General features: G+C 39.0%; 1 long non-coding RNA gene across 1 annotated transcript in view; it reads left to right on the plus strand.

The window, feature by feature from the left end:
* Positions 1-7,156, plus strand: part of LOC148057278 (uncharacterized) — a 58,827-nt gene extending 51,671 nt beyond the window's left edge. Inside the window, exon 6 of the long non-coding RNA XR_015703054.1 lies at positions 5,654-7,156. This is a non-coding gene — a long non-coding RNA (uncharacterized LOC148057278). The remainder of the gene's footprint in view (positions 1-5,653) is intronic.
* Positions 7,157-16,641: the final 9,485 nt, after the last annotated feature.

Raw genomic sequence — 16,641 nt, forward strand, 5'->3', positions numbered from 1 at the left:
ATGCTGGTGCATGACAGAAAAATTTGGGGGAGATGGGGGTTTGTGAGGAGAAAAACTCTCCTGTGTATCATTCACTTACAAGGCTGGGTGGGTCCTGCTCACATTTTTTATTGGCATTTAAGCCAGTGTTTGCACAAATACATCTTTGTTTCCAAGGCCTCAAGCAATTTGAAATTAGCCTCTGTGACTGCTAGCTCTGGAAACTAATGAAGAAAATGCTTTGGTTTGTTTTGTTTTTTTTTTTTTAAATCTAATAATGAAATGGAACCTAGAGTGCTGGGAATATTTTATACATGAAACTATGCCCTGCTGTGTTATTTATCTTCATGGCTACTATACATTGCTCTTAAGTTATCCCTCTCAATGTTGCAAAGATAAGTGCCTCAGCACAATAGTTCATTTTGTATTCTCACTCTAGGTATACCTTGTATAAAATAGAGATGCATTACCCAAACATTGCTGATGCAAGACAATTTGGGAACAGTTGACCATTTTGTTAGAAAATTGCAGTCAGCAGTGGCAAAGGATGTTTGGGACCAAAATCCACAGGGCCAGAACTGAAGGCCAGAAACACCTCTAACCTAGAGGAGCTCAAACACTTGGCTCCTGCAACTTAATAGTGGTCAAACAAACCAAGGTGGGACCCTGAGCTTTACTGGTTCCTTGAGATTTTCTTTGCTTCTGGTGTACTGTCTTGCTCTAAGGGCTGGATGTTTTCCATAGTCTGATTAGAATTGTCTTTTTTAATGGAGAACAGTGTCAAAGAAAACACAAAATATGTAGCAGCAGCTCTTTGACACTACAAGCTTAAAGTGTTGGGAATGGAGAGAATGAGTGATAGGTCAGATAGCTGCAGAGACCAGCGGTCTCCTGGAAGACACAGTGTAGCTAACTCCTTCATTGCCGTGTGGACCAAGTCAAGAAGAATATGGACACAAGATATGGATAATGATCAGAAGAAAGCGCAGCAATTAACTTTCATAGAATCATAGAATCATAGAATTGTTAAGGTTGGAAAAAACCCTTAATATCATCAAGTCTAACCGTTAACCTAGCACTGCTAAGTCCACTACTAAACCATGTCATTGAACACCATGTCTACCCTTTTTTTACATACCTCCAGGGATGGTGACTCAACCACTTCCCTGGGCAGCCTGTTCCAATGCCTGACTACCCTTTCAGTGAAAAAGTTTTTCCTAATGTCCAACCTAAACTTCCCCTGGCGCAGCTTGAGGCCATTTCCTCTTGTCCTATCGCTTGTTACTAGGGAGAAGAGACTGACCCCCACCTCGCTACAACCTTCTTTCAGGTGGTTATAGAGAGCAATCAGGTCTCCCCTCAGCCTCCTCTTCTCCAGACTAAGCAACCCCAGCTCCATCAGCTGCTCTTCATAAGACTTGTGCTCCAGACCCTTCACCAACTTCATTGCCCTTCTTTGGACATGCTCCAGCACCTCGATGTCCTTCTTGTAGTGAGGGGCCCAAAACTGAACACAGTACTCGAGGTGCGGCCTCACCAGTGCTGAATACAGGGGCACGATCACCTCCCTGGTCCTGCTGGCCACACTATTCCTGATACAAGCCAGGATGCCATTGGCCGTCTTGCCACCTGGGCACACTGCTGGCTCATGTTCAGCTGGCTGTCAACCAACACCCCCAGGTCCTTTTCTGCCAGGCAGCTCTCCAGCCACTCCTCCCCCAGCCTGTAGTGTTGCATGGGGTTGTCGTGACCCAAGTGCAGGACCCGGCACTTAGCCTTGTTGAATCTCATACAATTGGCCTCGGCCCATCGATCCAGCCTGTCCAGGTCCCTCTGTAGGGCTTTCCTACCCTCCAGCAGATCGACGCATCCACCCAACTTGGTGTCATCTGCAAACTTACTGAGGGTGCACTCGATCCCCTCATCCAGATCATCAGTGAAGATATTGAACAGGACCGGCCCCAACACTGAGCCCTGGGGAACAACACTCGTGACTGGCCGCCAACTGGATTTGACTCCATGCACCACCACTCTCTGGGCTTGGCCATCCAGCCAGTTTTTAACCCAGTGCAGAGTGCACTTATCCAAGCGGTGAGCAGCCAGCTTCTCCAGGAGAATGCTGTGGGAGACAGTGTCAAAGGTCTTACTAAAGTCCAAGTAGACAACATCCACAGCCTTCCCCTCATCCACTAAGCGGGTCACCTTGTCATAGAAGGAGACCAGGTTACTGAAGCAGGACCTCCCTTGGGGAGGTCTTTGGGAGGTCCAGCTTTCTTTGGGACAGTAGAGCTAAAAGTTTGTCAAGGTATAAACATATATATATATGCATATCACGTTACTAATAAAGGTGAACAATGCTTTTAAATTCACATAATAGCTCCTACACATCTCCATTTTTGTTTCAGAACATGGATATTGTCATGAGGGACCAGTAACTGTTCCAGGATTTCTTTCATATTGTAGAATCTCTGATGAACCTGTATGCATATGGGACATTAAGTGCTTGTAATCAAGACATTGCCATCTAACGGGTTCATTTTCAGGCAGCTAATCCTACAGCTTCTAAATTAAGACAAAAAGGAAGTGCTTCAGCTTCAAAAATTTCAGCATATTCTAATTCTTTGAGAAAAAAAAATGCTAAGATAGAAAACAGACCTCAGTTTGGAGGGTGAAAATATGTGAATTTAGACAATCTTTCTAATTATGTAGCATAGTTGTTGACTTTTTTTGTAAAGGAAATGTACACCAGTACTTCCATGGTATATTCAGTACAGCGCTGAGGATTTTATTTTCTACTAGCTAAAATAGTAAGTTAGAATGTCTATTAACACAGTTTTGATGCAAAAAAATTTCTCTAGAAAAAAAGTGTTTCAGATCTAATATTCTTAGTGATGATCAGATGACTCTGGTGTGTGTATCCAGTGTACTCCTTTTATATGTCCAAAAGACATTTTCATCCAAGATACTACAACCAGAAGTGGCATATCATGCAAAAATTCTTACCAACAGTACTTCTTTTAACACCAACGGTCATCTTTATCATTGTTGCTATTCTGCATCATGTTTGTCTTCTGGATTAGTATGTTCACTTCAACATAATTTTCAGCGAATAAGGTGTACACGTGTATTTAACATATGATACTTAGCCATTCAGCAAGCTTTTATTTTTTTTCAGATTACAGAGCTGTAACAACTGCTAACAACTAAGCAGAAAAAGCAGGAAAAGAACGATCATGTCAATTAGAATTAAAAAAAAAAAGTTTAAAATCAAGAAGAATGAAAATTGCAAAATTTTTTTGTAAAAAGCTGCATACCTTATTTGAACACTGTGTGTGGGAGCAGCACAGAGAAGTGCTTTTCTGTAACACAGAGAGCATTTCTGTAACAAAATGTCATCACTACAAGATATTTTTTTTTTTTTTATATACATTGTCTTTTTTTTGTTTGTGATAGTGTTTTTTTCCTGGGGATCTCAAAATACCTTACAGAAACTAGCTGAGTGCTTACATAGTACAATGATCATGTTTTCAAATATGATTAAATGCATTTATTTGCATCCAAGATAACTAATAGGTGAATCTTACACTGAAGGGAAATGAAAGTAGAACCCTGAACCATGTTGTACCTACAGTCTAATTCCAGTCTGTCAGATGAAAATATTGTCAGGATATTAATGTTTGACACTCTGTCTCCCTCTCTAGTTAGTAGACAAAAATCACGATGGCTTTTAAGGAAGAATCATTTCAAATAAAGTAAGCATTTCAGTAAATTACAAGGTGATAGGTTAATACAATCTCTTCCACCACAGAAATCTGTTTGCCTTTCCTGATATCTTATTTGGAACTTTTGCCAGCATGTTCAAGATTAAGCAGAGAGGATTTTTTTGCTGGGTCAAAGCCTTAGAGATTATTGTGCCAGGAAAGGTCTCACTATTTTGCTATATCTCTTTCATTTCCTATTTCTTGCTATTTTTGATAGCACCTTCTAAATTAGTAAATATCTCGCTTTAGGGAGCAAGCTGTATGACCTGAAAAGTATTAGGCTTTTCCAAACTGAAAATGCTGAAGTGCAGAAGGAGAAACATTTTATTTCAAATGCACTATCTCAGCTCTTATCAAAGTGTAAAAACAGCATGGAAGGTTGATATTTACAATTTACTGCTCATTTTACCGCTGATCACTTTGATGCCATACTAAAGGTCTCCAGCAACAGGACTAGACTACCTAAGGAGTCAGACAACGCTAACAGTGTGATTGCAGAACACATCAGTCCATAGGATCAAAATCTTAGCTCATATGAAGTGGGAGAGAAAAAGTAATATATTTTCATTCCCTCCAACTTCTTTACAGTACTAGGAACACTTTTAACTTTCTGGTTTGAGCATCTTCTTGATCTCTTGAGCTTAGCAGCTACTAAGAGTCCAAGTAAAGTAGCTAGACATGCTTAGGGTATGAGGACACCCCAGGCACATATGTCCACAGCAGGCAATGCTTGATTAAATCTGTGGATAATTGGAAGGTTTTTTAGGGATCTGTACAACATATGTCTTTTCTGAGAATGTTTCTGCAAGCAGATTTTTTCCCATTTCCATTTTCTGCATGCAGCCAACAGGAACACGGTCCTCTTTCAAAGCAAAAAAATGCTTTCCAATGGGAACAGAGTTAGTAAAGAAGTTACTTCCTTTTTAAATGTAGTTCATGGCATTTCTGGGTTTTCTTAATGAATTCTACTGTGGGAAACGGCCAGAAGAATTGAGCAGCAAAGAGAACACAAGAAATCTTCCTGATCACAGATCCTTAGCAAGCTGGAACTACTCCTGAGAAGGATTTTACAATTTCTGGCATATTTCAAATACTGTGGATCTGACATGCTTGACATCATAACATCATGGTGCTGCTATAACTCCATAAAAAATGGGGAAGACCTATTGGGTTTGTCCAATTAATCTGCTTAATAACATTCACAATTTTACTGCCATGTTTATCTCTGATATTCCAACTTCTGAGTAGCTGCAATGAACTGTCATATTAAAATCAACTAAATGTTTTCCTCCAGCACCAATAAAAAAACACAATAAAAGCAACAACAATAAAAACTATTTCTCAAAAATAAAACACCTTCTCTCCTTTTAGAAGATGTTTTTTCAATTTCCTCAAGTACAGATTTTTTAACCAAAACCTTACTGACCTGAAGATCAATATAGGTAATAATCTGCCTCAGAACAGTGAATACTTTAAGGTTCTGTATCTTGCTAACCACGGGGATTTAAAGTATCTTATTCCAATAAATCAGGTTCATAACTGGATTATGTATGGAAAATCTATTTCTGGTCTCCTGTCTTAGAGATGGTAATACAGAGATATTGGCAGGATAGCTGACTTTCCATGGTGGAGAAACGGTTGAGGGCAATGACGGGGTCAGCAAATATGAAAATATATCACCTCAGATAATTTGGTTTTCTTATTACTATTATTTAAGTTATTGTTATTATTTAAGTTATGTTCTGAGATAACAGTAACCTAGATCAATAAAATTAAAATAAGTGTAAAAATTAAATTTACTTCAAAATCTTTTCTGTTTTTTTTTTTTTTTTTTTTTTTTTTTTTTTGTGTTCTATTCAGTTTAGCCACAGAAAATAAATAGGTCTTTTTCTTTTTTTTTTTTTTTTTTATAGTGAACATGGTGGAGGTGTAACATACAGAATTTATTGGAAATCTTGTGGGATCACCTAAAACTTGTACAGTCACCACCTGTAGGTATTATTAAATACCAGACTCAAAGCTGTAAAATATTTCATAGCACATTAGCATGTTCTCTGTTTCCTACATGTGTATCATACATATAATAAAAAAGCCTTAGCATTTTGTGCAGAAAGGAAGCTCCACAGTAGCCTGGGAGCATAGGGTGCTGTAGCAGTCCCTTCTGTGGGTACCCATGTATGTGGGTAGAGATATAATTACTGGATAAAAGCAGGCCAAAGACTGGAAAGGTAATGAGCTGAGGAGTATGTGGTAGTCTCCCAAGAACTGATGAGCTCCAGAGGCCAGCAGTCCTGCTGGATTCACAAGAACGGAGAAACTCGGAACACCAAGGGCCAGACAAAAGTGTAGAAGGCCACCAGCACATATGAGCACCAGCAAGGAGTTGCACAATTTGGACCTTCTATGGAGACGTGGAGGCTGCTGTTTGCAAAGAAAGACTACAGGGTTATATGTATGCCTGGTGGGACAAGGGACTCTTGGGACCTTTCTGAAGACCAGTCCAGAAGCCACCAGCACATTGGGATAAGCTTCTGCAGCTGGTGTTCATGTCCCGACTACAACTGGGTAACTGAGGGACACCAAGAATGCATGAGAGTGAACTGCATGAGGAGTAAGTGAATGCACTGTGTAGACAAATATTTGCTATTAATAATAACAGCTTGATTCTATTAACGGTTACAGCTTAATTAACAAAAAGTGTTTTAATAGACAGTGGTTATTACCTGTGTTTCTCCCTGACTCAATCCCCTATCAGGGAAAAGGAAATCTAGAGCTAGTGTATACAGTGGAAGGCAATACTGAAGAAAGGTTGGATCTAATTAGGATGAGAGCACTAAAATTCATAGTTTTTCCTCAAGAGTTACATAGAATTCCTTCTCATGAAAGCTAAAACTGATTTTGCTGTCATTTCTGTGTGACCAAGATTTCACTTTATGCATCCTTCTGCTATATACAACTCTTTATTTAAAAAAAAAGTATAATTTAGATATTCAGAATTCATGGTGCTCATGAATCTTCTTAGTTTTGATCTGCTTAAATAAAAAAAAAAAAAAGAATAACACGGCTCCTTTTTAAAAAAATGGGATTTACTTGGTGGGGGAGAAGATGGAAAGAATGGAAAGGGGAGTAGAGATTGTTTACTGGTTACCTGAAGTAATCAAGTATGAGAGTAAATCAACTGTTTTGTGTAATCTGGAGATGACCCAGAAATATTATATTCTGGATGGACAGGAATTAATTAAACCATTATATCAAAATCAAGAATAATTATCTGAGATTATCAATGTTTTAAAAAATCATCACATGACAAAGAATGCAATTTTACCCTGGCAGCCTGTGTCTGAGTTTTGGAGTTAAAAATCAACAATTTGTTTAAGCCAACAGAATGTTATACTAGTGCCTCCATTTAAATATAGTTATGGACAATATGAAAAACTGTTTTTATTGATGAAATATAGTAAAGGAATAAAATATATGCAAAAATCTAAACTTTAATTCAAACTTTTTATCCGAGATTTTGAAAAGTCATTAGAATTTTTGTCCTTTTGTCTTCTTGTCCTGGCAGGATAAGAATGTCCATTCATCCTGCAGATCAACCTGGTTTAGGAAACATTTTAATAATAACAATCTGATCCAATACCCCTCCAAATCAGTGGAAAGATAACCCTATTTTACTATTTGCTGTTGAGGGTACCCTCAGTAATGGGAACAAGATGGCAAAAGCTGTGTGAAATCATAGTCATACGGCATTATAACTCACATTTTAAAAGGACTGGTGTTTGGCAGATTGGTCCCACACTTGTTTTTCTGGGGCCGGAGCATAACCTGTATTCCTGCAACTGGTAGAGCCTTGGAGGCTGAGTGAAATTTCAGTGTCTTGAGAAGGTACATGAAGTCATGTGTGGGTGCAGGTAAGAACATGCATACAACAGCAGTTTTGGGATGTGTCTGAGATGCCAACTTGTTTAGGAGCTTGTTCTGTCTGACTGTCTAGGGTTATTGTCTAGATTATTATTAACTACCTAAACAACATAATTCTGGAGTTTCTTATCCCAGAATCACCAAAAATTGGGTGAAATTTGTGCCTATCATTATTGCTTAAAGTTAGGAAATAGTATTTATTAAGATATCTACTGATGGTGGTCAATTTGTGTGGTCAATGGAGTTCATTGCACACCTACAGGAACATGTCCTAATATCTCCCTTAAAAATATTTACCATTTTTCACATTTTCATCCCTTTTCATATGCACACGCTGTACAATCCCTTGATTTATGCCTGCATGATTTGGAGGAAATTTAGCCTTCTGCATATAAAAATAAAGTATTTATATATATAAAAACTTGGTTATACTGAGTTGTGAAATATATGTGAAATAATGCATCCATTTCTGATGCAATGCTTAATTATATTTCAACAAACACACACACACACACACACTGATTTAGAAATATCATTATGAAACGCAATAATCAGAAGGAATTATACAGAGGTCATCACCTTAATATGGATGATCTTCTGATTGCTTTATTTTCAGATCTGATACACTACCCTGTCAAAAATATTTATGAAGTATGCATCACCTAATGAGAAAACCTCATATGTTGCAAAATGATCATAAAATATGAAAAAATGCCAGAATGTTCACTGCATTTTTTTTTTTTTACAGATAGGAAACAAATAGTAGATGAGTTAATAGCAAAATTGGACCATCACACATAAGCATACACAAAGAATAGTTATTCTGAACTGTGAATTCAGCTGTGTAGATCTGCAATATTCATTTCACAAGAAATCTGGAGGTTTTAAAATTTCCTTTTGTTCTGGCTTAGAAGAAAACCAAAATATTTCTGGATTTTCTGTGAAATGGCTCTCAAAATTTTGTAGCTCAAGCAGAAGTTGCATTGCAATTTCAAACATTTTATTTAGAATAGTAAAATAAGGCAAATTTTTAAACAGCTATCATTTCAAACAAAGAAAAATATGTGTTCTTCATATACAAATTTTTATAGAATTATTGAAACTCTTCATACCTCTTCCTCAGCGTGTTTTGGTTAAGATAGTTACATTTTGGCGTAAAGCTTTATTTTAATGCCATGAGGCTTTTGAAATGTTTCCAGCTCTCATGAGCACACCTCCAGGGTACCTCTGACTGCAGATTCCAGTCTTTAATGGGAAGGTCTCCACAGCTCATTTTCCCACTGGAACTATACGTCTCCACCCTTCATTATTTATCATTTCTGCCTTCTGATTTTCTGATCTTCATTTGCTTTCTGATATCATGGTTACATAGAGGCCAGGAAAACACAGGAAGCCTATTTGGACTTGTTGGGAGCGGGACAGAGGGAACACAACAGCAAGAATTCTGATTTTGGGTTGATAGGTTCCAGGAAAGAACAGTCTGAAACTGACAGATCACTTTAGTTTAGTGGATCCCAAATTTCTGTGGTCAATGTGTTATCCCAAAAGCAGGGTCGTTTGCTTGGTGTGCAGATGCCAATCAACACACAGAGCTGAGGTATTTTATTCCCTTCATATTTGCGCAAAGATGAGTGCTAGGTGGCAGTTCCACAAATCTAGCAGCACCTCCATACAAAAGTACAGCATATTTATCCTGCTACATGATTAGTATAAACCCGCCTAATTTTACACTTATTGGTTAGTGATTAACATTTCATACGCTATTGGTTTACTGTATTTAAATTAGCCTCACTTGTATGCAAATTAGCATGCATGCTCCTTTCAGGTGGGGGGGGCAAGTCTTTTCAGTCCTGAATTAAGTCGGTGGTTGCAATCTCCCCTCACCACATTTACCTTTCACCCAGTTACTGTAGTTTTACCAGACTTCATGTTTTTCTGGCCACCATCCAGTCTTTGGCGCCAAGATGTTCCCTTTTATCAGTCTGGTAGCTCTTCTTCAAGGGTATAGTCATTAGTTTTCCACAGTTCATTAATTAAACAAGTACTTTTTTATCTTTTAGCTCCTTCCCAGATTCCTTTCTCAGAGCACAGGTGGTTCGTTGTTTTGCTCACTGAAAAATTTTCACTTTCTGCAGGATATCAAATGGATGACTGTGAACCATCAAAACTTCTCACCACTCACTCAGTATGCACCCTCACCTTTGATTCAGAGGTGAAAGCACTGTGGTAGGGACATTGTTCCAGGGACCAGCTATGCCTGGTCTTATGCACTTGAGCCTCCTGAGGCACTAGAAGTTTGCAGGCCACGATTTGCTTCCACGACTTCCACACGTGGGTACGGGCATCTTAGAGACATCCATATTTGAGGACTGGTGACAGAAAATGCCAACCAACCTCTGAGGCTGAACTTGCCTTCTTTTGCTCAGATGTTGTCATGCACTGGTAGAAAAGGGCATGCTTTCCTTAACCAGGGAACATTATATTTGATAAATAAACCTTGTTAAATGGGTAACTGGGCAAACTCAAAGCTTTGCATCCTGAAAGTAAAAATACATCAGCAAGTATTCTGCTAGGGATGGTGTGTTTTAAATCTCTGTTTTGGGTTTGTCTTCTCACCCTGAAGCCCTCCAGAAGCTGTACTTCATCACTCCCCAGGCTGGAAGGTGAAGTCCTGCCCCAGCTTTCCCCACTTGCAGTGGGACAGGCTGAGGGGTTGACTGCAGAAAATGACGTTGTAGGTGGTGTGCGTGGAAAAGCGACTGTGGCAGGAATGGAGTGCTTGGGATTTCTCTTCTTTTCTTCTACCCGTTGTGTCTGTTTGTGTCTGTAGCTGTTATTTTTTTACCCTTGTCCAGCTCTTTCTGTGGCTTTTGAAAAAAAAAAAAAAAGAGCTGGACTGCATTAGCAACTAGCCAAAGACACGGTGGGAAGGTGTCCTAATTTACTTGCAAAGGGACAGGTGAAGAGATTCATGGTTTGAATCTAACGAGGAAGACAAGATGGGAGGGAGAAAACTGCTCTTCTGTGTAGCACCTTCATGAACCTCATGGGACTACAGACCACGTAGATGGTGCAGTAATGATTATTTTGCATTACTTTGCTTCCTTTTTGCTTTCTACTGATTTGAAAGCATAAAAATTATCACGTTTTGTCTTATCTACTTATCCAGTTTCTGGTAGCAGGGAAAGCTCAGAGTAGAGTGTAGGAGCATGATAAATACTATCATTTGAGTAATCTTTTTGCTTGCATATCTTCCTGTATTTCAGTAATCAGTAGTTAAGGCCCTCTTATTGAGAGTTTCAAGCAGACTCTTACACTTAATTTGTAAGTAAAATCCTGCCATATTTAGAGAAGAAATAAAGCATTTATTACATGCAGTGAAAACCACTTTTGATGAATAAATACAGTCCCACCACTTGAGGCTGCTTTGTGACATCTATCTCCAAGAGCTTGTAAAGATTTGTTACGAGTGGAGCAGGACAGACTCTCCCTTCCTCCCTGCCTGCTGAAAGGAGGACATGTTTTCTCTTTCTCTCTCTTACGGCCTTCTACATAACTGCAGAGTATTTTCTCTCTTTTTCTTCTCTTTTAAAGCTAATAACCAAAGATCTGCAATAATAATTTTCCTGTCATCTTTCACCTCCAATCATTTTTGCCTCAGCTTTCTTGTTCCTGTGGTTTTATACATTGGGACCCACTGGGTGTCTGGCATGTTTACCTTATGTGTTTGTTGTATTTTCTGATGGAGGCACTGAGAAGGCCAAGAGTGGAATTCTCTTCTACTTACAAACCAAGGATGAAAGCAACCTGCCCTCATGATTTTCCTGCTGAATGGGAGTCAGAAGGTTGAAATACTGCTTACTAAGCACAGGAATTATTATTTTGCCAACAAGCTTGTCTAAATTAACTGGAGAAAAAGAGTATAAAATGAAGCTTAAAATGTTTGTTTTGTCTTTGGAGATGAGGTGAAAGCTGCATAATTTTTCATTATTACCATTTGCTCCCTCGGAGGTAAGGTTAGGTCAGCATTTGCAGTTTAAACTCCTGTTTCCAGAGGTTAACAACTCAGCTGTAAGGCTTCAGTCTCAGTTTAATATTTGGCAGAGTTGCTGCCTTGAAATAATACCTCTCGTACATATATATAATACCTTCTCCCAAAGGGTCTTGGAGCACTTTAACACACTGAACTGTGTAATGGCTTGTTTCATCCATCGTCAAAATGCAGCCACTTTTGAGGTGGAATATAGTCTCAGAATGCAGAGATCTATATAGCAGTTTAGGTAAGGAAGGAATGATCATGACAAACTGAAACTACAAGAGGAATTAATATAGTCATATACCTGCAAATATTAGAACATTTTCGTTTTCCTGGTATTTTAAGTAACATTTTCCCTTTCTCTAGACATGCTTTTGTAATCACAGCTACAGTACAGTAATGACAAGATTTGAGATCATATTAAAAGGACAAGTTATCTAACTATTGCTTAAGCACAACGAAACAGTTTTTAAAGTACAATAAAATTTAAATATCAGATTAAGCTAATCAACATTAAACATGGCTATAATTAGCTCAGTATGTCCTACTAAATAATCAACATTTTGTCACTGACATGTGAAAAAAGAGGATTATTTGTCAGTTTGCTACTTCAGCAGGATGAAATAATAACATTATTGTCAAGAACTTGTCAAGACAGGCTGCGGTGGTCAAAATATTCAAATCCATGTGCCTGAAGGTAGGTTCTGGTTTGCTGTTTAGTCTCTGAAATAAAAATAAGATGATTTTCAAACATGTTGACCATAACGGGAATGAGTAAAGGAACTTGAGCTATCCAATAATGGACTGGAATGAACATGGGTACCTATATGAAAAAATCCTTCAGAGAGTGCTGTGGAATTAACACATCAGAAAATCAGGACACTGGATGATTATATATGAATTTAGGTGACTCATATAGTCAGCCAAGTTTGAAAGTGTGCTCTTTGCTTTATTCTTCAGGAACCAAGCATTAAATGATTATCTTGAATAAAGAAGTGTGCATTGATAAACTAAGCACTTAAACACCTATCATCTGCCTCCTTGCAATAGTGTCTAAGGCTGTATCTGTATGTCGTGATTTAACACCAGTCAGCAACTAAGCATCACATAGCCATTCTTAACCACTTAACAACAGAGGCACTTGCTAGCAGTCAAGTGGGCTGTTTAATTATTAACATGCTCCTTGGCACAGTTTTCACCCTTTCCAGAGGAATAGCATTCATCAGGAACAGTGCCCAAGAGACAGTTTAAACATCGACATCCCATTCTGGGAAGGGAAGGGAAGGGGAGAATTTGGGTTTGTGGATGTACCTTGTCCAAGGACTGGAGTTTGGCCCTGGCTTGCTCTGTAGCCATGGTATGGATGTAGCCCTGGGGATCTTGGGTGCTGAGCTTCCAGACTTCAGTGAAGTCTAAACAAGATCAAAGGACCAAGTCACTGCATTTAGGGCAGTTCTGAGGAAAAAGTAGGAAATGTTTAGTCTAAGGAGGGAAGCCCTAGAGACTCTCAGAGCTCTTCAGTGCCTTAGTGGGTGGACAAGATTGCTGTATTAGGTGCTTAAACTCAGCCTAAATCTTGCTTTAAGCATGTAATCAAAAGAGATTTAATAGGGGACACAGCATGTCTAAACATGTGTTAAGAGTGGTGGCAAATGCGCTCTGAATTGAAGCAGTACCTCAGCACTAACCACGTGTTAATCTGCTTGCTACTACTAATCAATTTATAAGGTTGTGCCAGCAGACTCCAAGTGTGAGCAGAATAATTTTGAATCTGGCCATGACATGCTATTTACAGGTACCCAGAGGCTGTGTTTCTGATCTTGTTTTTAGTGGAATAAATCCCAAACAATGTCAAATTAATTTCTTCAAATCAAAATTAAGCCAATAACAACATTAAAATACCTGGGATGTTTCTCTGCCGGTTAGGCTAGTTTATGGAGACCTTAGATCCAAAATAAAGCTTATGCCTTGATGGTATTCTTTGAGAAAACATTAAGGTAACAAACACAGGTCTGTCCACCTAGAAATGACTTTGTGATAGTCAATTCAAAGGAGCTTTGCACACTTTGTAGCCCTGAAGCTGCTGATTCTGAGTGACAGGTAAATCAGATCTGGCGCTTCTCTTACAGCTTAATCTCTCTTAGCTGGCGAAAAATGTAAAAGGGCCATAGATCAAAGAGAGCTCTAACTGGTGAAGAGAAAAGACAGGGAAAAAGATGACCTAAATTTTCAAAGTGACTGATGATTCTGAATATTTCCATTTTGGGGCTCCTGATTTGAGACAGCTTAATGGATCTTGATTATCAGAGAGCAGTTGCTCAGCATATTATGTTTGAATCCACATAAAGAGTCTTATAAACACATCTAAATCCAGACTCAAGCAGACAGGATCCAAACAGAGAGAATTACAGTGGAAAGTGAAATATTGCAATGGTCCCAGGTTTTTAGAAAGCGGTCAGTAGTAGCTGAGGTTTTCAGAGCTCTTGCAACAAAAATTGGGAATGGCAGGAATGGCAGGAAGATATGCCAGGGGAGATTTAGGTTGGACATTAGGAAAAGGTTCTTCACCCAGAGGGTGGTGGAGCACTGGAATAGGCTCCCCCGGGAGGTAGTCACGGTGCCAAGCCTGACAATATTTAAGAATCATTTGGACAATGCCCTCAGACATATGGTGTGAATATTTGGGTTGTCCTATGCAGGGTCAGGAGTTGGACTTGATGATCGTTGTGGGTCCCTTCCAACTCAGGACATTCTATGATTAAAAATATTTTCCCTTCTATTTTTCTTTTTTTCTTCAACAGACATCCAGTTCAAAGCCCTCTAGTCCTCTTTGCTTGATGTTCCTTGGTCTTTGGGAGCATTCAGTGTGGTTTGGTTACCTACACTCTCCAAGCATGGTGTGAGCGTTATCTCCTCCAGTGACAACACTGAGCTCTTTCTTCCTGGTTGCTTTTTGTTTTATATAGAAATGCTCTCAAGCGTTCCAGTATGTACATATAAATCACGCCTCACCTGTTCCATCCAGTGCCATATGGATGGGATAGAGGCTTCCTTCTCCTCCCATGGAGCTCCTGTCCATGTCCTCCTGAAGCCATTCAGTTAGTTCTTTCGTTCCAATAGCATACCCTGTTTTCCCTTGCTGCTGCCTTCTCTCCTGGGATTTCTGCCAGACCAGAGCATGCCTCCACCGCTTTCTCTTCCCTCCAGCAGCTAAGATGGTGTCCCAGCAGCCTTGCGGTCAAGGGATGAACTGCCAGAAGGGGCTCTGGCTCCAGCTCAGTATATGGAGGCTTGTTCCTGCCCTGCCTGCTCAGGCTCAGACCAGTATGTCCCTGTGTTTCCATAAAGAAGAACAGCTCCTCTTGGCTTCCATGTTGCGGCTGTCACCCTGACCCATGACCCCGCAGTCCCTCCTCCCAGCCTGGCATCAGCCAACACCCAATACGCTGTCCATCAGCAGAATTCAGGGAACATCACCTGTCTGCTTGTGACTAAGATCATTGCTGACTACTGCACACTTTCCAAGCTTTAGATTCTGCAGATACTGCACACGATAAGGTAAGTAAGGGTTTTGAAAACAAAGCCATTTTATCCTGCCCTTTTGCCTAATAAAAAAAGCTCTCTCTAAGCTAGCATACTGGACTACACTCCCAGGGACAGCAGAGGAGCTATGCAGCATTTGCATGTGTTTCATTAATGGAGACAAACCGAGTTTTTTTCATAATTGAACTTCTGCAAGGAAAAAGATAAAAAGAAAGTAAACCCCCAAATTATATATATTTGGGACATGGTGTATGGTAGGAAAATGTAGAACATTCATGTTTCAAACTTTCCTATTTTCTTTCCCACAAAAAAACCCCCAACTGATTTTCTGGAAAAATCCAAACAAGTGCAAGACTTGCCCTGGGGATTTTGGAAATTCTCTCTTCAAAGAGCTCTCAAAAGTCTAGTGCAATGGCTTGGGAGTGCATGTGGTGGGTTTACTTTAAAGCTACAAACTCTGGAAGCATTCGGATTTTTGTCAGCCCTGCAGTGATCTTGCAGGAAAACTTGGAGGGCTCCAGCCCTTACTTGCTTATGCATCAGTGAAATGCTTGATGACTGAGATCTTGCTATAAGAGATAATTTTTTATAGACTTTAATTTTTCATTAAGAAACTCCTTCAGCAAAAAGTATGCAAACAGTTCTGATGCTAAATCAACAAATAATTTTCTAGAATTGTGACTATTATCAAGGCACAGTGCATGGAGACTATAGTGCTCTCCCCCCTACATACCTTGCATTGAAACCTAACTCAAGACTTTTTGTTTCTTTGGGGCTTTTTTTGCCAGGTTACCCTAAGTAGAGTGCTTTATTGCTTAAGTCCAGATGGAACCACCTTTTCATGGATTACAGAGCATATGAACACTAGGATTAATTTTTTCCTAGATCAGGGACATCCACTGATTCTGTCCTTAATATGCCCTTTTATTATGAACAATTACATATGTCTCTGGAAACTGTATGATTCCATATGGGATACAATGACTGGGCTTAATGAGGTGCTTTATGGACACAATTCAACATTAACTTTGAATTTCCTGGCTTTTGTTGATTTTTGTCACAACCTTAACATTTTTCAAACATAGAAACATTACATTAAAAAATAAATCTGTATTTTAACCGAGATTTATTATACCCCAGTGAGATAAACCTTGTTTTCACTTTTCAGTAATAACGTGATTTATTTCCATGTAGCTGAACAGTAAAAAAAAAAAAAAAAAAGAGATAGATCTGAATGAAAAATAATACTTCCTAACAAAAAAATGTAGACCTTTACAGGAACTTAAAAAAAAATCTCAATCAGCCCCAAGAATGAATATATCAAGTCTCTCATTCTGACAGGTTTGTGATATACTTTGCTTATTCTTAAGCACAATTTAATATGAAAGCATTGATCTGAGT

The sequence above is a fragment of the Nipponia nippon genome, unplaced genomic scaffold, assembly GCF_047370975.1.
Source record: "Nipponia nippon isolate SJK-2023a ecotype South Korea unplaced genomic scaffold, ASM4737097v1 scaffold_1, whole genome shotgun sequence".
Lineage (NCBI taxonomy): Eukaryota > Metazoa > Chordata > Aves > Pelecaniformes > Threskiornithidae > Nipponia > Nipponia nippon.